The sequence below is a fragment of the Symphalangus syndactylus genome, chromosome 14, assembly GCF_028878055.3.
Source record: "Symphalangus syndactylus isolate Jambi chromosome 14, NHGRI_mSymSyn1-v2.1_pri, whole genome shotgun sequence".
Lineage (NCBI taxonomy): Eukaryota > Metazoa > Chordata > Mammalia > Primates > Hylobatidae > Symphalangus > Symphalangus syndactylus.
In genome coordinates this window covers 61,144,313-61,169,549 of record NC_072436.2, presented here as the reverse complement: position 1 = coordinate 61,169,549, position 25,237 = coordinate 61,144,313, and the positions used below count along the sequence as shown (strand labels likewise).

General features: G+C 45.7%; 1 pseudogene; it reads right to left on the bottom strand.

Annotated features, from left to right (window-relative positions):
• LOC129461727 (putative uncharacterized protein LINC02693) overlaps nucleotides 1-18,827 on the bottom strand; it is a 28,532-nt pseudogene extending 9,705 nt beyond the window's left edge.
• Between the last annotated feature and the right edge of the window lie 6,410 nt (nucleotides 18,828-25,237).

The window sequence follows — 25,237 nt, the reverse complement described above, 5'->3', positions numbered from 1 at the left end:
TACAGAAATAAAGAATTATAAGAGGTGTATTATAAACAACTGTTTGCCAACAAATAGGACAGTCTAAATAAAATAGACAAGTTCTTAGGTATACAAAACCTACTAGGACTGAATCATGACAAAACAGAAAATTAGAATAGACCTCACAACTACTAAGAAGACTGAATCAGTCATCAAAAACTTTCTGACAAAGGCCCTGAATCAGATGGCTTCACTGGTGAATCTTACCAAATGAATCCAACTCTTCTAAAAAACTGAAAATCAAAGAACATTTCTAAACTCATTCTATGAGGTCAGCATTACCCTGATACCAAAGTCAGAAAAAAAAGTAGACAAGAAAACTGGAGACACGTATCACTTCCCTGATGCATATCAATGCAGAAATCCTCAACAAAATACCAACAAACTAAATTCAGCAGCATATTAAAATAATTATACACTATGACCAAGTAGAATTTATTCCTGGAATGCAAGGATGGTTGAACATTCAAACATCACTGCATTAGCAGAATGGAGTGGTAAATCACATGATTATCTCAACTGATGGAGAAAAAGCATCTGACAAAATTTAAACACCCTTCCATGAAAAAACACTCAGCAAATGCAGAGGGGATGGAAGCTACCTCAATATAATAAAGACTATATATGAAAAACACACACTAACATCACACTTAATGGTGAAAGACTGACAGGTTTTCTACTAAGATAGGAACAGAGCAAGGAGACCTGCTTTCACCACTTCTATTCAGAATGGCTTGGAAGTTCTAGCCAGAACAGTTAGGCCAGAAGAAGAAACAAATGGCATCCAAACTGAAAAGAAAGAGGTAAAATTATATGTGTTTGCAGATGATATGATCTTAGATATAGAAAACCCTAAAGATTACACACACACACACACACACACATACACACACCTGTTAGAATAAACAAATTCAGCTGAATGGTAGGATACAAAATTGGCGCACAAAAATCAGCTGTGTTTCTAAATACTAATAATGAATAATCTGAAAAGGAAATTAAGAAAATTCTGTTTACAATAGCATCAAAAAGAATAAAACACTTAGGAATTAACTAAAGCAAGAATGTAAAAATCCCAATGATGTCCTGTGCAAAATAGAAAAATTCATCCTAAAATTAATATAAAATTTCAGGATCCAGAATAGTCCAAACAATCCTGAAAAAGAACAATGTTAGAAAACTCATACTTCCTGATTTCAAAACTTAGTACAAAGCTACAGAAATCAAAACAATGTGGTGCTGGCATAAAGACAGACATATAGACCAACAGAATAGACTAGAGAGCCCCAAAATAAACTCTCACATATATTGCCAATTGATTCTTGACAACTCAACAACAACAAACAACCCAATTGATTCATCTGTGTTGTATATGTTCTATAATCCTATTTATATGATATTTTAGAAAAGGCAGTATTATAGGGATAGAAAATGATTAGTGGTTGCCAAAGAATGCGGTTGGGGAAGGGGTTGACTACAAAGAGGCGTCAACAATAGAGAATTTTAGAGGTGATGAGACAGTTCTGTTACTGTGAATGTGAATGTATAACTCTATACAGTTGTCAAAACTCATAAAACTGTATGTTACAAAGAATGAGTTTTATCCTATGTAAATTTAAAAATCAACAAAGATGGTGGGCAAGTCAGATGGAATGCAGTTGGTGACAAATGAATCTTACTGCATTAAAAATTATGACTAACCCATACTGAAGAGTGTGGGGGAAAAAAGTCTTCACCTAAGTAACCTTGGAAAATACTGTTTTGACTGCATACTGTTAAGACTCAAGAACTGCACACAAACATACAGTATTCTGGTTCGCAAATTTGTTTCAGGGTATGGGTTAGCCATTCTGAAATGATTTTCCATGTTAGCAAATATATTTTAGAGAATTAGAGCCCAGTTTCTCTCTGTAGGTGAAAGAGTTATAAATAAACAAAGGGAGAATGCTAGAATAAACCCTAAGGTACTGGACTGGAGTTAGGAATGTCAGTATGAACCCATGTCTATTTTAATGTATCCGTTTAGATAGACAGATATAGATAGGTAGATGCTGAGTTTGTATTCATGCATACGTGTTTGGAAACATTCATGTGTTTCCAAACTATGCTGAGAGGGCCTTGAAGCAGTGATATCCCAGTATTAATGAGCACACCCAGTACCCAGATCCTGGTTTCTAAATACTATTCTCCTATAAAAGAAACCAAGGCTTCTTGGAGAAATGACTAATTCTAGGCCTGCCATGAAAAACACAAGATGAGACTAGAGCAACCTGCAGTGCCAGAAAATAAGAAAGTGCTTTTAAAAAACATAAAAGGGTGGGGACATGTCAAAAGAAGCCAACCTGGAAGAGCTCTCTATGACTCAAGGTGGAACAATGTGAGTGGCAAATAATTATGACAGCACTAAATTATAACCAACAACATAAAATAAATATCCACAAGTCCATACTGATATAGAAAAGATTAAATAAATCAGGAAGGAAAGACAAATCTTACTTACAGAAGAATTCCAAGTAATAAATGTTGAAGGAGCACAAATAGAAAACTACCACTAGAACACCACAGTAATCATTACTGCAGGAAAGAGTCATCAACGAATGCAAAAATAGTGGATGAAGAAACAGTATGTTTCTGTGGCCTCAAAACGTCTCCCTCCAAATATTTATTATATATTTTTCTTTTTTTTCCTCTTAATTTTATCTAAAGATCTATGACTAAAGCAAATATAACACTGTGTTGTGGGGTTTATCACATGAGCAGATGTAAAATTTATAGCAACAACAGCACAAAGGATAGGAGATAAATGGTGCTATTCTGTAGTAAGTTTTTCTATTTTACACTCACTGTAATAGTACAATATTAACTCTAGACTGTGAGAATGTTAATGATGCACATTGTAATCCTTGGAGCAACTGCTAAAAAATGGAAAAATGTGTCACTTCAATGCTAATAAAGGAATAAAACAATACAAAAAAGTACTTGTATAAGAATGTTCATAGATCTTTACTGTTATGATAGCCCAAAACAGGAAATAACCCAAATATTCATCAACAGAGAAATGTATGAACAAACCACAGTGCATTCATACAACAGAATACTATTCAGCAATACAAAGGAACTACTAAAACACACACTATGGAGGTGTCTCACAAATATTATGCTGAGACAGCTGGACATAAAAATGTATATTGTATGATTTCAAGCAGAATGAACTTACGGTTAAAAAACCTCCACAACAGTACTTTCCTCTGGGGGAGTTAAAAATTGCCTAGGAATGAGCATGAGGGTGTTTTCTGGGGATGATGGAAATATTCCATTCTGAAAAGAGGTGAAGGTTATATGGGTGTATTTATTTTTCAAAGCTGTAAAATTAAGATTTGTGTCTTTCAATGCATGTGTATCTCACCTCACCAAAAAAGAACTAAAAAAATAAAGTGAGCAGTAGTAGGGAAAGGGCTGAGGTACAGAAGAAACAAAAATGGCACGATTATTAGCTGTTGAAGCTGGGTCATGGCTCTATTATAGAATTTTGTTCATTTTTTATATATTTAAATTTTTCTGTAATGAAAGACTTGCACAGAAAGACAAAACTGATCTATAATGTCAGCTGTTAAGACACTGGTACATTTGAAGAGGAGGGAGAGAGAAAGCGCTTGTGGGCCACATGAGTGAGGCTGCTTCTATTTCTTGGTTACCCACGTGTTATTAATTTTGTCATAATATACATTGAGCTTAAGTGAATGCTTTATGCATGTATTTCTATATGCATGTTATATATCAACAAAATATTTAAATACCACATATTTGCACACATAACTTAGTATCTCAGAGTAACAGCAGTGTTTTTTGTTTCAAAGTGGGACACTTCCACTCACAGCATCATCAGATGAACTGTAACATTCTGATGTATCTATTAGTGTCCTAACCCTTGGGTGAGACCCCCTAGGTCTTCCCATTTTTGCCTCCATTTGGTAAGTAGTAAGACTCTTATTTCTGACCATGTGATTTTATTTCCCAGCAAAGTCCTCCCCAAACAAAGACCACAATAACTAGCATGGTGCTCTGCACATCATATGCACTCAGTACTTGTGAAACTGAGTTGAATCAGAAACGAAACCAGGAGCAGAGGTCAAGTCCTGCAAAAGACAGTACGTAAATAATGTAAATAACGCAAGTAAGACTGAAAGGCTACAGCTCGGCAGCAAAGACTTCACATTTGTTTGAGAAACCATTTGCTACTAGTTCATCAAAAGACGTTGGTTTCATGCTGTGGTTCTCAATTCTGGCCACACATTGTAACCAGTTGGAGAGCTTTAAACAGCAAGGATGTCTGGATCCTACCCCAGGGATTCTGATTGCACTGGTTTGTTGCAACTTGGGTTTTGGGAATTTTAAAAGCCCCCTACCACCCAGGTGATTGTAAGGTGCATCGGGGTGAGAACCTTAGCTGTGCCTGATTTCCTTGTGTGCTGCGGTGATTTGCCTCATTGCAGCATCTCAGCTTTGTGGGGAGGGCTGATGGGCAGTCTTAGAAAACAGCTCTGCCCTGTTAAAACCAAAGGACGGCTTCAAGACGTGCTCAGCTGCTTGACTAAATTGCAGCAGGAGGAAATGTCTTTTCAGCAGATCTATCTTTACATCACTTGCTTTCAGAGTAGGAGGTTGTTTTGGGCACAGCATTTTGATTTAGTCTGTGCTGAAGACCAGTAATAGCCTACAAATACCAAAATGGGATGAAAAGAATTTCCAAACATGTGGAGTGCTTTATATGTGTTTCTTCATCCTTCCCTGTATACACACCCTTTGCAATGTGCTTTTACAGCTGCTCCCATCTAGAGTTAGAATCTGTTTCCCAAGACTTGGATCCAGCTGGCAGTTTTGGGCCCAGTCTCAAAAAGTCTTGAATGCTTCTTCCTTTTCTTTCAGAACCCTGCCATCTCCATGACAACAAGCCCAGGTTAGCCTGCTAGAGGATGAAACACTTTGGGGAAGAGAACCAAAGTTGCCCAGTCCACAGCCAACTCATTCTCAACAGCAGAGCTGCCTGGTCACCAGCAGCTGACCCCCTTCTCCCATACACACACATGAAGATTGCTATACCTTATAAAGGTACGGCAGGTTTTATAGGTATAGCAATTAATTTATGGCAGGAGCCTGCCATAAATTGCTGACTTGCTCAATCATGAGCTAAATAAGTTTTGGGATGGCTCATTACACAGTAACAGCTAACTAACACTCCCAGAGCTGACAGGATGCCAGGATTAACTACATGCTGACTACAAGTTAGCTGGCACACTATAGGGACCGTCTAGGTACTGAATTCCTTTTCCCCTTATTAGAAGTTGGGTCCCTTGAATTATAAAGAAGTGCATGTAGACATGTGTGTGCTTAAAACTCACACAGTATCACACAACACAGGAGGAAATAGATGACAGCCTGACCACTAGGGCAAAGGCCAAATAGCAAGGTAAGGCATTTGTCTGCAATCTATTCCTTCCAAATCGAAACTCTGGAGGTCAAGGCTGTGGACAGGTTCCACCTCCTGGGACCCCACTGTCCTCTGATCTCTGGAGGGGAGAATGGCCCTACCAAGCAGATCGGCAGCAGTGGCCTACCTGTGGCCACCTCCTGCTGGCAGCCCCTGCTCTCTCAGGGCACTCTCTCTTCCTTTGGGACTGAGAAGAGATGTGGGTAGGAAGGGGGAGCTCCCTCGCTCCTGGCAGAGAAGTGGGGTTCAGGCCCTTCACCTTCCTGAGTTCAGGGAGTCAGAGCTCTCAGAACATCTGGAATCCGGCTGCTTTGAACTGAGATATGCTAGAAGTGTAAAATATGGAGTGAGTTTTAAAGATTTAGGACAAAGAAATGTAAAATGTTTCATTAATAATTTTATACTGATCACACATTAAAATGATATTTTGGATACATTGGGTCAAATAAATTATATTATTACAAATCAATTCCACCTGTTTCTCTTTAGTTTCCTTAACCTGGCTAGTAGAAAATTTAAAATTACAGACAGGCATAGCTCATATTCTGTTTATATTGGACACGGCTGTCTTAAAGGACTGCCTGCCTTCTGAAGCTCAGGCTGCCTCCAGTCATGGTGGAAGGGGAAGTGGAGCAAGGAAGAAAGGAGGTGGGGTGCCACATGCTTTCAAACAACCAGCTCTCATGTTCCATAGAGCAGGAACTCACTCACTACCACCGGGACAGCACCAAGCCATTCCTGAAGGATCTGCCCCCAAGACCCAAACACCTCTCACTAGGCCCCGCTTTCAACATTGGGAATCAAATTTCTTTCTTTTTTTTTTTTTTTTTTTTTTTTTGCTAGAGGACAGGAAGGTTATAAAATCTGAAAATTTTAAATAATTTAAACAACATTTTGTTGTTTCCATTTGTGAACAAAGGACTTAATAAAAAATTTAGGATTTAACATTACAATAAAATACATTCATTTCAATATCACACTGGAATTCAACATTGTTTTGCACGGGGGCTGCAGAAACAATGCAGAGCTTCCTCCTCCTCCAGACCCTCATAGCTCAGCAAGCCTCTCCAGGGCTGCTTGCTGGCCACTGCGTTTCCAGTTTTTGTAGGTTCTCTTCCTCCCAGGTGATTAAGGAACAAGTCCAAAGGTGTTTGAAGCTTTCAGAAAACACAGGATTTTTCTTTCTGTGGCTCACCAGCATTTTAATTGCTATTATCAGCAATACCATATGCAGGCCACAGCTGAGCCAAAACACATGATGAATTGAGCCTGAACTCAAATTGTACCTAATATTTACGGCCATGTGCATTACTAAAAAGGGACATATCTTCCAACAATTCCAGTAAGTTCCCAAGACTTAGTCCACACTGGGTACTAGCCTGTGATGGTGCCCCTGTGCTTGCTACTGGGGGCAAAATGGGACAGTGTTTGCTGAGTTCAGGGCTGAGGGGCTGTGGTGCCATGCAGAGAGCAAAACTTCCCACTGAATAACACTCCTCTGTGAGAGTGGCATGGCAGCCAAGGTCAGCTGGCTCAAGGCAAGTGCTTCCTTTTTTCCTAACAAGCAACATTTTCAGGAAAAAACCCCAGCTTCAATGTAGGAAGGTTTTGATGGTGGCTCAGGCCTGGGACTGAATTAAAAAGGAATAAGGAGATTAAAATCCACATTTTAATTATAAACAAATGTCTCACTGAAAAAATTCCAGACCCATAAATCCATCTATGTATTAGTTATCGGAGTAATTTAAAATGTGAGGAAAGTATAAAGTGTGTGTCCCTTATTATATACTTCTTCCCCCCCCACCACTTTTTAAACATCTAAAGTTCCTAACACGTAGATACTCTTTATGAGGAAAAAAACCTATTGACATTGATACAGTTTGAATATTTGTCCCCTCCAAATCTCATGTTGAAATTTGACCTAGTGAGACCCTGTCTCTACAAAAAATTAAAAACTTAGTTGGGCATGGTGGATTGAGCCTGTTATCCCAGCTAGTCAGGAGGCTGAGGTGGGAGGACCTCTGGAGCCCCAGGAGTTGAATGCCACAGTAAGCTATGGCTCAGCTCAGCCATGGCTTCGATAGTGAGCTGTAACTGCGCTACTTCACTCCACCCTGGGTGACAGAGTGAGATTATCTCTTTAACAAAACAAAACAAAACAAAACAAAACAAAACAAAACAGAAGAAAGAAATTTGATTCCCAATGTTGAAAGTGGGGCCTAGGACAGGTGCGGTGGCTCACGCCTGTAATCCCAGCACTTCGGGAGGCCGAGGCAGGCGGATCACAAGGTCAGGAGATCGAGACCATCCTGGTTAACACAGTGAAACCCTGTCTCTACTAAAAATACAAAAAATTAGCTGGGCGTGGTGGTGGGCACCTGCAGTCCCAGCTACTCGGGAGGCTGAGGCAGAAGAATGGCATGAACCCGGGAGGCAGAGCTTGCAGTGAGCTGAGATCGTGCCACTGCACACCAGCCTGAGCAACAGAGCGAAACACCATCTCAAAAAAAAAAAAAAAAAAAAGAAAGAAGAAAGAAATTTGATTCCCAATGTTGAAAACAGGGCCTAGTAGAGGTGTTTGGGTCTTTGGGGGCAGATCCTTCAGGAATGGCTTGGTGCTGTCCCAGTGGTAGTGAGTTCTTGCTCTATGAAACACGAGAGCTGGTTGTTGGAAAGCGTGTGGTTCCCCACCTCCTTTCTTCCTTGCTCCACTTCCCCTTCCACCACGACTGGAGGCTTCCTAGGGTCCTCACCAGAAACAGATGGTGGTGCCAGGCTGGTACAGCCTGCAGAATTATAAGCCAAATAAATCTCTTTTCTTCATAAATTACCCAGCCTCAGGTGTTCTTTTATAGCAACACAAAATAGACTAATACAGACATCAATGTGAATATTTAATATTGGAAAAAATTTTTTCATTTTCTATTTTGTCTGTATAGCTAACATTAAAGCCAAAGATATAGAATGCTACATCTCAGATATTGCATTTTGTAAAAAACATGAAGTTAAAATCTTTGTTTCTTCAATTACTAATCAATGATAGTTGTACTTTGCCAATTCTATGCAGAATACAGTTCCATGAACCGTGGGGAGATGGAAAATAACCATGTCCCAGCCTTCCAGACAACTCCCTGGAAGGAATGGCTTGGTGCTGTCCCGGTGGTAGTGAGTGAATTCTTGCTCCATGAAACATGAGAGCTGGTTGTTTGAAAGCGCGTGCGGTGCCTGGAAGGCTGGGACAGGTAAGATTGCATCTCTGTGCTCTGCAGTGTCTGTCACACAGCAGGCACTTAATGAGAAGGCTGCTGAATGAAAGAACACTTCCAACCAGCCTGGAGCCCAAATGCAGGTTCTCCCTGAAGTTCTGACCTCACATTGCGGGCTTCCATGCACATGTCCACACCACCCGTGCACTCACTTCCTTCCTGGACCTGAGCAGAGCCCCACTTTCCAGCTCCTGCCTGCGAGGGGATAACCAGGCCCCTGGGACCCACAGCTCCAGCAGCTGGAATTCAGAGTTTATGACCTGCTGTTTTCCACATTCCCCCTCCCTCCCCCTCAGGACCTGCACCCCGCTGCACTGCACCTTCTATTCTGCTGTCATGGCCCAGAGCTCTGTTCATCTGCTTCAAGAAGCTCTCCACCCCGCTTCCTGCCTCCCCTCCTGCTGGATCTCTTTCTTTCATTGGTTCTTGTCCCGTTCCCTCAGTAAAAGAACTCTCCTTCCACTCTGCCTCATTCACATTCACTTGGGAACCAAAAATTCACCCCACAGCTTAGTATTCCTAGTTGTGGAAAAATTCAGGCACCTTCTGGAATGAGACAAATGTGAAGAAGCCAGACATGAAAAAACACTTATATGGATCGATTTATATGAAATGCCCAGAGAAGACATCTATTGGGATGGAAACTAGATTTGTGGTTGCTTACAACTGGGGTAGGGGGTGGAGGGAAAAACAGGGTGATAGCTAAAAGGTACAGGACTAACAAAAATGTTGTAAACTTAACCATGGTTTTGGTTGCACACATCTGTGGTTATACTAAACCCTAGCAGGTCATAAGGTATGTGAATTTTGCCTCAATAAAGTTGTTTAAAAATAAAAAAAAATTAGGCTGGGCACAGCAGCTCACCCTGTAATACGAGCACTTGGGGAGGCTGAGGCAGGAGGATTGTTTGAGGCTGAGAGTTCAAGACCAGCCTGGACAATAGAGTGAGACCCCATCTCTACAAAAGATTTTAAAAATTTAGCCAAGCATGGTGGTGCCCACTTGTAGTCCCAGGTTCTCAGGAGGCTGACGTGGGAGGATCACTTGAGCCTGAGAGGTGGAGGCTGCAGTGAGCCATGATCATGCTACTGCAATCCAGCCCAGGAGACAGAGAAACATCCCAACGCAAAAAAAAAAATTATTACAAACTATTTTATACATACAAAATTACACAGACACACTCACACATACACAGACTCACATAAAAGTAAAATAAATACATTGTACCCATCACCTACATCACTACATTTGAAGCCATCTGCATGGTTGGCCCTTCTGAAATGTAACCCCATCTAGGACAATCATTCATCTGAAGCTTTAAAAAAAGTATTATTTCCCTGACTTTCATTATACTTTTATTACATAATATCTCTAATATATTGTTTCTCTAAATAATATACTGTTTAACTTTGTAAGTTTTTACACTTTCTATAAATGTGCTGTGTATCTCTGTAACTTGCATTACTCATTCCACATTGTATTTTCGAGAGCCTTCTATGTTCTAAGTAGTTTCTTGTTCAATTCTATATATTGCTTACTAATTAACCTTTAAATTGAATATACTAAGACCTGCTGGAGAGAGAATTCTTGTGGGATAATGAGCATAAAGTGCTTAAAGCAGTGCCCCATTCATTATAGGTATTCAATATTATATATGTAATACTATACACAATATTTTAATACTGAGTAATTATATACATATTATGATTGCTCCTTTCTTTGTGGATGTACATTATTTCATCAACTGCACTATGAACTAATAGTTTTCTTTCTTTTGGGGGAGGGGGCAGAGTCTGGCATGTTGCCCAGGCTGAAGTACAGTGGTGCAATCACGGCTCACTGCAGCCTAGACCTCCCGGGCTCAAGGATCCTCCCACCTCAGCCTCCTGAGTAGCTGTGTCTATCGGCAGTGCCACCACTCCCAGCTAATTTTTAAATTTTTTTTTTTTTTTTTATGGATCAGTGATAATAACTCAATCCTCTATTTGACAAAGAAGAGGGAGAAGGAAGAGGAAGAAAAAGGAAGTGGGATAACGGATCAGAAAGGGAGGAAAATAGAAAAAATTAGAGTATGACTCCAGGGTAGACCTGTTTTGTTGTCACTGAGTTGGTTGGTTGGTCTGTCTGTTGTATTCTTCATGTTTCGCCAAGTTGGCCAGACTGGTCTTGAACTCCTAGCCCGAAGTGATCAACCCGCCTCGCCCCCCAGAGTGCCGGGACCACAGGCGTGAGCCACCACGTCCAGCCCCCACATTGCTTCTGGCCTCCGTGGCAGACCTCCCAGACGGAGCAGCCAGGCAGAGGAGCTCCTCACTTCTACCCAGACACGGGGCGGCCGGGCAGAGGAGCTCCTCACTTCCCAGACGGGGCGGGAAGGCAGAGACGCTCCTCACTTCTTCCCAGACGATAGGTGGCCGGGCAGAGGCGCTCCTCACTTCCCAGACGATGGGTGGCCGGGCAGAGGCGCTCCTCACTTCTTCCCGGACGGGGCGGCCGGGCAGAGGCACTCCTCACTTCCCAGACAATGGGTGGCCGGGTAGAGGCGCTCCTCACTTCCCAGATGGGGCAGCCGGGCAGAGGCGCTCCTCACTTTCCAGACGATGGGTGGCCGGGCAGAGGCGCTCCTCAGCTCCCAGACGATGGGTGGCCGGGCAGAGGCGCTCCTCACCTCCCAGACGATGGGCGGCCGGGCAGAGGCGCTCCTCACCTCCCAGACGATGGGTAGCCGGGCAGAGGCGCTCCTCACCTCCCAGACGGGGCGGCCGGGCAGAGGCGCTCCTCACTTCTTCCCGGACGGGGCGGCCGGGCATAGGCGCTCCTCACCTCTTCCCGACGGGGCGGCCGGGCAGAGGCGCTCCCCACTTCTTCCCGGACGGGGCGGCCGGGCAGAGGCGCTCCCCACTTCTTCCCGGACGGGGCGGCCGGGCAGAGGCGCTCCTCACTTCTTCCCGGACGGGGCGGCCGGGCAGAGGCGCCCCCCACTTCTTCCCGGACGGGGCGGCCGGGCAGAGGCGCTCCTCACTTCTTCCCGGACGGGGCGGCCGGGCAGAGGCGCTCCTCACTTCTTCCTGGACGGGGCGCCCGGGCAGAGGCGCTCCTCACTTCTTCCCGGACGGGGGCAGAGGCGCTGCTCACTTCCCAGACGGGGCGGCCGGGCAGAGGCACTCCTCACTTCCCGGACGGGGCGGCCGGGCAGAGCCGCTCCTTACTTCCCAGACGGGGCGGCCGGGCAGAGGCGCTCCTCACTTCCCAGACGGTGGGTGGCCGGGCAGAGGCGCTCCTCACTTCCCAGACGATGGGTGGCCGGGCAGAGGCGCTCCTCACTTCTTCCCGGACGGGGCGCCCGGGCAGAGGCGCTCCTCACTTCTTCCCGGACGGGGCGCCCGGGCAGAGGCGCTCCTCACTTCTTCCCGGACGGGGCGCCCGGGCAGAGGCGCTCCTCACTTCTTCCCGGACGGGGCGCCCGGGCAGAGGCGCTCCTCACTTCTTCCCGGACGGGGCGGCCGGGCAGAGGCGCTCCTCACTTCTTCCCGGACGGGGCGGCCGGGCAGAGGCGCTCCTCACTTCTTCCCGGACGGGGCGGCCGGGCAGAGGCGCTCCTCACTTCTTCCTGGACGGGGCGCCCGGGCAGAGGCGCTCCTCACTTCTTCCCGGACGGGGGCAGAGGCGCTGCTCACTTCCCAGACGGGGCGGCCGGGCAGAGGTACTCCTCACTTCCCGGACGGGGCGGCCGGGCAGAGCCGCTCCTTACTTCCCAGACGGGGCGGCCGGGCAGAGGCGCTCCTCACTTCCCAGACGGTGGGTGGCTGGGCAGAGGCGCTCCTCACTTCCCAGATGATGGGTGGCCGGGCAGAGGCGCTCCTCACTTCTTCCCGGATGGGGCGGCCGGGTAGAGGCGCTCCTCACTTCTTCCCGGATGGGGCGCCCGGGCAGAGGCACTCCTCATTTCTTCCCGGACGGGGTGGCCGGGCAGAGGCGCTCCTCACTTCCCAGACGGGGCGGCCGGGCAGAGGCGCTACTCACTTCTTCCCGGACGGGGCGGCCGGGCAGAGGCGCTCCTCACTTCTTCCCGGACGAGGCGGCCGGGCAGAGGCGCTCCTCATTTCTTCCGAGACGGGGCGGCCGGGCAGAGGCGCTCCTCACTTCTTCCCGGACGGGGCGGCCGGGCAGAGGCGCTCCTCACTTTCTCCCAGACGGGGCGGCCGGGCAGAGGCGCTCCTCACCTCCCGGACGGGGAGGCGGGGCAGAGGCGCTCCTCACTTCCCAGAAGATGGGTGGCCGGGCAGAGGCGCTCCTCACTTCCCAGACGGGGTGGCCGGGCAGAGGCGCTCCTCACTTCCCAGACGATGGGTGGCCGGGCAGAGGCGCTCCTCACTTCCCAGACGATGGGTGGCCGGGCAGAGGCGCTCCTCACTTCCCAGACGGGGCGGCCGGGCAGAGGCGCTCCTCACTTCCCAGACGATGGGTGGCCGGGCAGAGGCGCTCCTCACTTCCCAGACGGTGGGTGGCCGGGCAGAGGCGCTCCTCACCTCCCAGACGATGGGTGGCCGGGCAGAGGCGCTCCTCACTTCCCAGACGATGGGTGGCCGGGCAGAGGCGCTCCTCACCTCCCAGACGATGGGTAGCCAGGCAGAGGCGCTCCTCACCTCCCAGACGGGGCGGCCGGGCAGAGGCGCTCCTCACTTCTTCCCGGACGGGGCGGCCGGGCATAGGCGCTCCTCACTTCTTCCCGACGGGGCGGCCGGGCAGAGGCGCTCCTCACTTCTTCCCGGACGGGGCGGCCGGGCAGAGGCGCTCCTCACTTCTTCCCGGACGGGGCGGCCGGGCAGAGGCGCTCCTCACTTCTTCCCGGACGGGGCGGCCGGGCAGAGGCGCTCCTCACTTCTTCCCGGGCGGGGCGCCCGGGCAGAGGCGCTCCTCACTTCTTCCCGGGCGGGGCGGCCGGGCAGAGGCGCTCCTCACTTCTTCCCGGGCGGGGCGGCCGGGCAGAGGCGCTCCTCACTTCTTCCCGGGCGGGGCGGCCGGGCAGAGGCGCTCCTCACTTCTTCCCGGACGGGGGCAGAGGCGCTGCTCACTTCCCAGACGGGGCGGCCGGGCAGAGGCACTCCTCGCTTCCCGGACGGGGCAGCCGGGCAGAGGCGCTCCTCACTTCCCAGACGGTGGGTGGCCGGGCAGAGGCGCTCCTCACTTCCCAGACGATGGGTGGCCGGGCAGAGGCGCTCCTCACTTCTTCCCGGATGGGGCGGCCGGGTAGAGGCGCTCCTCACTTCTTCCCGGATGGGGCGCCCGGGCAGAGGCACTCCTCATTTCTTCCCGGACGGGGCGGCCGGGCAGAGGTGCTCCTCACTTCCCAGACGGGGCGGCCGGGCAGAGGCGCTACTCACTTCTTCCCGGACGGGGCGGCCGGGCAGAGGCGCTCCTCACTTCTTCCCGGACGAGGCGGCCGGGCAGAGGCGCTCCTCACTTCTTCCCGGACGGGGCGGCCGGGCAGAGGCGCTCCTCACTTTCTCCCGGACAGGGCGGCCGGGCAGAGGCGCTCCTCACCTCCCGGACGGGGAGGCCGGGCAGAGGCGCTCCTCACTTCCCAGACGATGGGTGGCCGGGCAGAGGCGCTCCTCACTTCCCAGACGGGGCGGCCGGGCAGAGGCGCTCCTCACTTCCCAGACGGGGCGGCCGGGCAGAGGCGCTCCCCACCTCCCAGATGGGGCGGCGGCCGGGCAGGGGCTGCAATCCCAGCACCCTAGTAGGCCAAGGCAGGCGGCTGGGGGGCAGAGGCTGCCGCGAGGCCAGACCACGCCACCGCACTCCAGCCCGGGCAACACCGAGCACTGGGTGAGCGAGACTCCGTCTGTAGTCCCAGTACCTCGGGAGGCTGAGGCGGGCAGAGCACTCGGCGTCAGGAGCTGGCGACCAGCGTGGCCAAGATGGCGAACGCGTGCGTGCAGCGAAAGGAGAAAAGGCAGGGAGTGGTCGCGCCCGCCGGCAGTCCCAGGCAGTCCGCGGCGCGGGCGGCAGCAAGCCGAGTAGATTGTAGCCTGGGCCAGAGAGGGAAAGAGAAGAAAGAAAGAAAGAAAGAAAGAAAGGAAGAAAGGAAGGAAGGAAGGAAGGAAGGAAGGATGGAAGGCATTTTTAAATTTTTTGTAGAGATGGGGTTTCACCATGTTGCCCAGGCTGGTCTCTTAACTCCTAGCTCAAGTGATCTGCCCACCTTAACCTCCCAAAGTGCTGAGTGATGTGCACAGTAGTGCAAAGTGCACAGTGGTGTGAGCCACTATGCTGGGCAAGAGTTTTCAAACTACAGTAAAATTCAAGTTACAGAGACCTTTGGGAAATGCCTCATTCTAGGTATTTGAAGCTTCCAGATAGATAAGATTAAAAATTTTTACATACTAACTTGTTTCTAAGTGTATGCTTTTACATTTAAACAAACTAAAAACATAAGCTTTATAAAAAAATTTCAGCCATTTCCAAATTCTCTTCCAAACTTGTTTAGAAACATACATGACAGCACTTTGGTCGGATTGTGCAAATTGTTGTGTGTTCTGTTTTTAAAATATTACTTAACTTGTACACTTCCACACATTGGAATGGCACATCATTGCCATTTCCAGTACGTTCCTGTGCTTCACCAATTTCCATAGCTGCCAGAGGGAGAGCAGCCCAGGTGACAGGAAATGAAGTTGTCTGGCTCCGAGTCCTTACCAGGAGGACTTCTGGGATCCAGTCTTTGCATGGGGCAGATGACATATTCTTAGAGGCCATTCATTTTTTCCACTGTAGCTGCTAGTGCCAGTTTCCACTCCACTGCCTGAGGGCAGGTTGATCTTGTAAGCCCTCACCGACGGATATGTGGTCACTGCCTGGAACCCTGTGCCAAAGAGGACTGGGAGGTCCCGTTCAGGAGGGAATCCTCTGACTTATTACTGGCATCTGGGCATCTCCCAGCATGGCTGTCCTACCTGTAATACGGTGATGTCAAATGACTCCAGGGCAGTGCTCCGGTTCCCATGAACACATCTGGTCACTCTGGGAGCTTCTGAGTCAGTGAGCTCTCTCCTTACATCCGGATACACTGTTGTTTGCAAAAATATATTTTTATAGGCAAGGTATTTGTGTTTTGGATTTGCACCCTGATGTAGGCATTAATTTGTTTAAAAGCATAATTTACATTTTCAGGAAGCTGAACATCTTTAAATTCTCTTTCCATTATTTCTGGTTTTATTGCATTATGACCCAGAAATGTGTACAATTTTTGTTCTTGTATACTCACTAAGGATTCTTTTTGTTTTCAGAGTAGGACCAAAGGTATTTCTATTTGTTTGCAAGTCTATTGGCTCAGTTTCTAAAGAGTTCATTTTGTTTCCACGTTCTTTTGAGTATATACATACAGGTTAGTTATGCTTCCAGTTTTTTTTTAAACAAACTTTTCTGGCCCTTCACTCTCTCAGACTTTGCCTTCCATGCCTTATGCTGTGGACAGAGTCTACGATCTAATGTCTGTCAGTTAAGATTGTTTTCAGCTCTGGAGACCAGAAAATCTGATCCACATAGCAAGAACAAGCAAGGGTAGGAGATGAGGTTGAAGAGGCAGGCACCAGGTCTGAGCTTTTATTCTACTGCAATGAGTAGACAGTGGCAGGGTTTACACAGGGGTGGGGGTATGCCTATATCATGTTTTAATATTTTCAAGAGATCACTCTGGATGCTTGAGGGGAGGCTGGACTGTAGGAGGGCAACACAGGATACAGGGAGGTTGGAGGATCTTTGGCAGTAGACCAGTAGGAGGAAGGTGACTGAAACTGGTTGTAGAAATGGAGATGGTGAATCAGGATGCTGGTTGCACTCAAGAGCCACAGGACTTGCTGTGTGGTTGCATGGGGGTTGGGGGAGAAGGGAAAAGAGTCAGGGATGACTCTTGGTGTTCCCCTCAGGGAAGAGGACCCAAGCCTAGTGATAATCAACAGATGGATGGTATTTAAAGCTATGAGACTGTGTGGGATCATTCAGAGAGGATCACTAGAGATCTGGTGGAGGAGGAGCAGGAGGATGAAGATAAAGGTGAGAGGGAATCCAGGAGGGAAGGTCTTTAAAATGCAGAAGAAAGGGTGGAACTCCACAATTGGATCATCTGTGTCAAATGCAGCTAAATGACTGAGATGAAAGTCGTTTCAGCAAAGTGCCATGGAGGAAAGCTAGAAAGGAGTGGGTTCAAGAGAGGACAGGAGGTGAGGTAGCTGCATGGAACAGAGAAACAGAATGGTAAATGGAGAGAAATCTGCGGTCAAAGAAGGTCTATTTGTTTAACGCACAGCATTAACGAATGCTTGTGTGTGGACACTAGCAAAAAATCAGTACAGAGAACCCCAGAATTCTGGGGTCATAGCCCGAAAGGACTCCTCAGCTCCAAATTTACTTGAAGTTACAGCTTCCATCTTTAAATTAAATGGGATTTTTTTTGCCATCTATTTCATAATACAGGATGTGACACAGAATATATCCGAAATTATTACTTTCCTGGAAGAACACGTCCTAGTTTTTAATATCTAAACTGTATAGCAGCTATTTATCTCGCAAAACATTTTTCAGGCTGGGTGCAGTCGGTGACTCACGCGTGTGATCCCAGCACTTTGGGAGGCCAAGGCAGGAAAACTGCTTGAGTCTAGAAGTTCGAGACCAGCCTGGGCAATGTGGGGAGATATAGTTTCTACAAAAAATTTAGAAATTAACAGGCATGGTGGCACACACCTGTGGTCTCAGCTACTGGGGAGGCTGAAGCAGGTGGATCGCTGGAGCCCCTGTCGTGGTGCAGTTTGGGCAAAAGAGCATGAACCTGTCTCAAATTTTTCAGCTGATGGTTGTAGACATAATGTTTGAGCTTTCAAAAATTACAACATTTTAAACTAAATAGTTTGCTGGAAAAGCCACATGTTGCTTCCAGAAACAACTGGTAGACCATCAGGATCATGACAGTCACTTCAAAAAGCTTTGGTGTGTTGACAAAGGGGAGGTTCACGTGTGATGTTGCTGGTCTCAAGCTACAGCTACTGCATCCAAGGCAACTGCATGTTAACAACCATATCAAATGTGGGTGACCAAGTGGCAACATTTAAGCACTTTACATCCTAACTTATGTGCAACTTAAACCTACTGCCACACTTTGAGTTAGGAAATTGGTAGGTTTTTTTCTATTGACTTGCTGTGCCCTATAATTTTTCCTATTTAAAATAATGGGAAACAAGTTTTCAGTTTTTTTCTCAGAGAAAGTCTGACATTTCAGGCACAGATACGTCTGACAGTTATTACCAGCAGAAGAGTTTCCAGCCTTTTCATCGTAAAATTTTAATTACTTACCTTGGAAATTACTTAACTGCGTTCCTTCCAAATCTGGTAGTAAAACGGGTGCTCCAGAAAGATGTGGCACGGATATTCTGCTGCTTTGCTCGTTCCTCCACAGACCTGGGGCTTGAGAAGCCTGCAGCCACGAAGTACAGGACGTCATCAGAATGGAAAAGTGACCCAGGTGGTCCCGCAGGCGCAGTGCTGGGGCGCAGAAGTGCAGCCTGTGCACGGCGGGTGGGAGGCCCGCGAGCTCGCTGGGGCTGGGGACTGTGTTCTTACCGCCGAGAGGCCCACACAGGACAAGGAGGCCCCGGCCCAGGCTGTTGGAGCCCGCGAAGCGGGGGTGAAGCCCCAAGGGGCATAAGGGTGATCACACGTGCGGCCAAGCTTCCCGTCTGCATGGCGAGGGGCTGGGCCTTTCCGTAGTGATTTTTCTCCCATTATGCCGGGCGCGTAGCGGGCCCTGGGGCGGCGGGACCGGTGGGGGCGTTCAGCCAGCCCGGGGTCCTGGCGACCGGCGTGGGGGGAAATTCGCAGCAGCCCGAGGGACGGAGAGACGGCAGAAAGGAGTCTCTACTTCCAGGTTCCCAGTGATCGCTATGTTTGTTACAAGCAGTAAACTGACGACTTCAGACACCGGCCAGAGAGCTCCGCGCGCAGTTCTCAAACAGCCAGCCCAGCCGGCCAGGCGCACCGCGCATGCCTCAGGGGGCGGGGCGGGGCGGAGGGGACGGGGCGGGGCGGAGGGGGACAAGGCGGAGCGGGGCGGGGTTGACGGGACGGGGCGGGGGCGGAGCGGACGGGGCGAGGGGGGCGGAGAGGCAGGGGGCGGGGAGCGGAGGGGGCGGGTCGGAGGACGCGGGATGAGGCGAGGCGAGGGGGAGGGGGATGGGGCGGGGCTTGGCAGGGGCGGACCCGCCCAGCGCTGAATCCAAATCGTATCTAAGCTATTTTCTAGCTCTGACATCGTACACATCACTGCATACGTGAATAGCATGCCAAATACTGTATAAACCAATATTGATTTTTTTTCTTCTCGGAAGGTACTATATAAATAATGTACATCATATCTAATATCAGAACATTCAAATCCCATATTGAAAAGATTATAAACTGACCATAGTCCTCTAATTCTATTTAGCAACAGTGCGTTCCTTCTCAGTCTTCACTTTTAAAATATCTAAGAGGCTCGATGTCTAGAGGCTTTTTCTTTTTAAACCCAACATCCTTTTTCACATTTATTAGTTTAGTACTTTGGTTTTACTCAATAAAAAGGTGGGGTTAAAAAAATCTGAATTATTCTGCAATGTTTCAGGCAACAGAGGCTGAAAACAGCACTGTTAAGGCGGGGGTGATAATTCTTACACTCTGTGAGTCTGCTTGTTTAATTTTCATTAAATTTCCAGAATAATAAGAGTAGGATAGCTAACGTTTGTCTTTGCGTCGTAGATTAGTTAACCTTTACTGAATTCACAATATGGCATCAGAGATTTAATCTGCATTTCCTAATTCTTATAAATTAAAGCTGAAGTTTAAGCTTCATTCTCACATCAGAAATACCACTTGCCCTGAATAAATAATGTTTTTAGAAGTGAGCATTCCTGGTCTCCCTGTTTGTTAAGAATTGTCATGTTTTTTCAGCTGCTACTCTGCTAAGACAGAGTTAGTTCCTGAGCTATGTTATCAGTTCAAGGCTTTGCAGATAGCGCTGTATTGTGGGGGAAAAATAAACATGGTTTTCAAAAAGGAGGAGACCATTTCTACAACGTTGAGACTTTTAGTATTCAGGGCTATTGATGTCAGATGGCTGTTGGGATAAATGACATCATAAAAAATACAAAATTTAAAATTATGTTTGTTTATGTTTGTTTGTTTTCAGATTTCTTAGTAGTAAAGGGGCTGTGTTTTCACTCAGGCTTATATGATGATGACATTTCTCAGACCAGCAGCTATCTGCTAGCATTCTGTCCTGGACTTGGGGCGCATCTGTGACAGTAGCTGGGCCTGTCATCCAGTAAATAGCTCATAGTTGACTCCTCTCCATCAGTATAAGCATGGGTGTGGGTGACTGCATGGTAGAGGGGGCCAGGGTAGCCAGGGACCAGAGGTTAGTGAACCATTGGGTAAGATGTATAACTGTTACTCAGGCTCATAATTTTTCAACTTTTTCAGATAGTGATAACAAGAAAGTCCATCCTTGCCAGTGTCAGTCGCTGTTTTAAGTGTTATTCATATATTACCTCATTTAATTATCACACCAACCCTATGAGAAACTGAGGCTCAGAATGTAAATAGGCTACTGAGGTCACATTGCTGGTGGATCTTAATCTCAGGCCAGTTTGGCTCCTAAGTGTGTGTTCTCACTCTATTGCCTCTGGAACAGGAAAGAATATATGGATAGTGTAAATTGTTAAAGAACAAGTTGAAAGAATTTTATTTCCGGCAACATGGGCTGACAAGGACCAGAAAACAACAAAAACTTCTGGAATACATATCAAGAACCATTTTAAAAAAATGTGTCAATGAGCTGCAAAATAATTAAGAGTTCACAAAGGCAAAAAATCTAAAATTAAAAAGTCAAAGTAGAAACCCAAAGAAGTAATTAGATGCCATTTTTCACCCTTAAGATAGTTGCCAAGTGTCATACTGAAACTCTCTTTTCATAGTCTGGGATGAGGATGGGGCAGCAGAATGGCAGACAAAGTTTAGATCCTGTCCAAGGTGGGAGGGTTAGGAAAAGACATCAAAAAGTAGGACACCAAAAAGATAGGTTTAGTGTAGGAGGGAACTATGAATCAACCTGTCTGCCTCCCCTGTCTTTTGCCCCCTCAATCCCTGCAGCCCCCTGGAACAGCAGACAAGATTGTCCATCCTGAGGGAAAACATCTTTCCTGAGAGTGAGTATACATTAATATATAACCATAGGCAGCCTTTCCACTGGTGGCTTCACACACAAGCTGTAAAATCTAAAAAGTCCCAAGCTGCAAATTTAAAGTGACATCAGGTTTTTAATGCCTTCCAGGTGCCTGGCAAAAGCAAAATGGAAGACAGCTTCAAGGAATGTAAGTTTTTAATCAAAAATTACAAACATGTATAATGGGCAAGAGCCAGCAGAAACAATGTACAGAGGAAACAACCTACAGAGACTTAAGATATTAGAGTCACCAAACATCACATAAAGTGTGTCTTACACGTAAAGAAACAAGGGGATTAAAGAGCATGAGTATGAAAATAATCAAGTAGATTGGGAAAAATTACCAAATAGAAATCTAGATTTGAAAAATACCATAATTGAAGCGGAAAGTTTAATGGATTAGTGTCACAGCCAACTAGATACTACCAAAAAGAGAATAATGGATATGAAGAAATAAATACATTTTTAGACTTGTAAAGACTTAAGACTTTCTTACCTGGAGACCTGCACTACAAGAAAAATTAAAGGATGTCTTTTAGGCAGTAAGAAGGATACCATATTGAAATCTAGATCTGCACAAGAGAATGAAGAGCACTGGAAATAGTAACAACATGGACAAATATATAATTTGTTATTATGACTTAAACCTCTTTAAAATATAATTGTTTAAACAAAAATAATAAAGTACTATGGAATTTACGACATGTAAAATAAGATGGATGACAGTCATAGCTTAAACACTAGGAGGGAAGAAGTATACTGATGTAAGTTTCTTATACTAAAATGATATATTATCACTTGAAGGTAGACTGTGATCAGTTGAAGACATGCACTATAAACCCTAAAGCAACCACTAAAATAACAAGCCAAAGAATTGTAGCTGTTCAGGAAAAAACAAACAATCTCATCAAAAAGTGGGCTAAGGACATGAATAGACAATTCTCAAAAGAAGATATACTAATGGCCAACAAACATATGAAAAAATACTCAACCTCGCTAATTACCAGGGAAATGCAAATCAAAACCATAACACGATAACACCTTAATCCTGCAAGAATGACCATAATAAAAAAATCAAAAACTTAAAATAGATGTTGGTGTGGTTGTGGTGAAAAGGGAACACTTTTACACTGTTGGTGGGAATGTAAACTAATAACAACCACTATGGAAAACAGTGTGGAGATTCCTTAAAGAACTAAAAGTAGATCTACCACTTGATCCAGCAATCCCACTTCTGGTTTTCTACCCGGAGGAAAAGAAATCATTACATGAAAAAGATACTTGCACATGCATGTTTATAGCAGCATTCACAATTGCAAAAATAAGGAACCAGCCCAAATGCTCATCGATCAACGAGTGAATAAAGAAAATGTGGTATATATGTATATATGTATGTATGTATGTATGTGTATATATATATATATATATATATATATATATATATATATATACACATTCATACAATGGAATACTACTTAGCCATAAAAAGGAATGGAATAATGGCATTTGCAGCCACCTGGATGGAATTGGAGACCATTATTCCAAGTGAAGTAACTCAGAAATGGAAAACCAAACATTGTATGTTGTTACTGGTAAGTGGGAGCTAAGCTATGAGGATGCAAAGGCATAAGAATGATACAATGGGCTTTGGGGACATGGGGGAAAGGGTGGGAGGGGGTCGAGGGATAAAAGACTACGCATTGGGTACAGTGTACACTGCTCTGGTGATGGATGCACAAAAATCTCAGATATTGCCACTAAAAAACTTATTCATGTACAAAACACCACCTGTTCCCCACAAAAACCTATTGAAATAAAAATAAAGAAGAGTAAAGAGGAACCAGAAAAAGAAATTGAAAAGCAACCAGTAAAGGAGAGTATGATGTTCACAAGGCCGAAGGAAAACATTATTTCAAGAAAATGGTGGCCAACTTTATCAAATGCTGCTGAGACCTGATAATGAGACCTGATAATCAGCCATTGGATTTAGTAAAGTGGCTAGCCTTGATGACCTCACAAGAGTGCTTTGGGTGAAGTGATAAGGAGAAAGCTTGACTGAAAGGGATTTCTGAGAGAACAAAGTAGAGGGGTTGAATGCAGTAAGCACAGGCAACAATTTCAAGAAACTTCACTCAAAAAAGGAATGGAGACAAGGTAAGTAGTTATAGAGGAAGTAGAGTCAAGATTGCTGTGTTTAATGTTCTATAAGATGAGAAAAAATAATAGCATGTTTGCATGCCAATGGAAATATTCCACAGAGAGGGCAAAATTGATAACGTAGGAAATACGAGGAAGTATTTCTGGAATAATGTCCTTGGATTGGAAGTTAGGAAAAAGAAATACTGACTTTAGATGATAGATCATTCCATTCATCCATAGTAAGTGGGATACGAGTATATGACCACAAATACAAGTGGATGGATAGATGTGTTCATGCCAACTCTTAAGGTTGCTTTCATGAAATAAAGGCAACACAGTACTTTTTCTCCACTTAAAAATTTACAATAGTTAATAATGTCATATAGAATTATGTGGAATTCTTGAAATATTCAGTGATTAAAAGATTATTTACTGAAGCATGTGTTCTGCCACATATTTTTCTAGGCATTGGAGGTAAACCAGAGACAAGGTTCATACTTTTGTAAAGTGGGGACAAACAGATATATATTACAGGGAACATAGCAAAGCCAGCTTTCATAGGGAAGTGAGGAGTCAAGTTCAGAGAGAGCAGGCCCCAGGTCCACCATTCTTTCAATATCTACAGAACTGGGGTTGTGGGGGGATGGTTTGAGGTCTTCTAGTGACTAATTTGAACTTGCCATTCCAGATTCATCTCTCATTCAGTCTTTGCCTACAAACTTAGCTTCAGCGACTGCAAATCTAACCACCCCAGTACAAAACTACACCAACATTCCCATGTGTACTGGTCTGTTTTTTTTTTTTTAAACTAACTCCTTAGCCTCAATGCCCTTTTCCCCTTCTCATAGCTTACCATTATTTTAACACCCTACACAAATAACACCTCTTCAGCACCTTTCTTCAAATAAAATGTATTATCTTAAGGTTTACAATTAAAAAAAAAGAATTGTAGGCCAGGCACAGTGGCTCACGCCTGTAATCCCAGCACTTTGGGAGGCCGAGGCGGGCAGATCATGAGGTCAGGAGATTGAGACCATCCTGGCTAATACGGTGAAACCCTGTCTCTACTAAAAATACAAAAAATTAGCTGGGTGTGGTGGTGGGCACCTGTAGTCTCAGCTACTCAGGAGGCTGAGGCAGGAGAATGGCATGAACCCAGGAGGCGGAGCTTGCAGTGAGCCTAGATCATGCCACTGTACTCTGGCCTGGGTGACAGAGCGAGACTCCATCTCAAAAAAAATAATTGTGGCTGTTTGACAAGAGAGATAAAATGAGATAAAATGGTATGATAAAAATACTTGATTAATTCAAAGGAAAATGGAAAAAGGAAATAAAAAACAGATGAGATGAATAGAGAACATATGCAAGATGAGTGGCTCAACCTAATCATATCAGTAATCACATTAAATGTAAATAGTCTAAATACCCCAACTAAAAGGCAGAGAGTGTCAGATTACATTGAAAAACTGAGACCCAACTATATTCTACCTATAAGAAAGGCACTATAAATATAAAGACACAAATAGGTTAAAAGTATAAAGATGGAAATAGATATACCATGCTAACACTAGTCAAAAGAAATTTAGAGTGGCTATATTAACATCAAAATAGATTTCAGAGCAAAGAATTATTTCTAGGAATTAAAGGTTATTTCACACTGACAATGTGGTCAGTGAAGAAGATATAACAATCATAAATGTTTTTGTACCTAATAAGGCTTCAAAACGAATAAAAGAAAAACTAATAAAACATCAAAGAGAACTAGAAAAATGCACAACTATCAGATATTTTAATAGCCCTCTCTCAATAATTAATAGAACAAGTGGGCAGAAAATCAGTAAGAATGCAGTAGATTTGGCTGGGTACAATGGCTCATGCCTGCAATCCCAGCACTTTGGGAGGCCAAGGTGGGCAGATTACCTGAGGTCAGGAGTTCGAGACCAGCCTGGCCAACATGGCAAAACCCCATCTCTACTAAAAATACAAAAATTAGCCAGGCATGTGGCAAGTGCCTGTAATCCCAGCTACTTGGGAGGCTGAGGCAGGGGGAATTACCTGAACCCAGGAGGCAG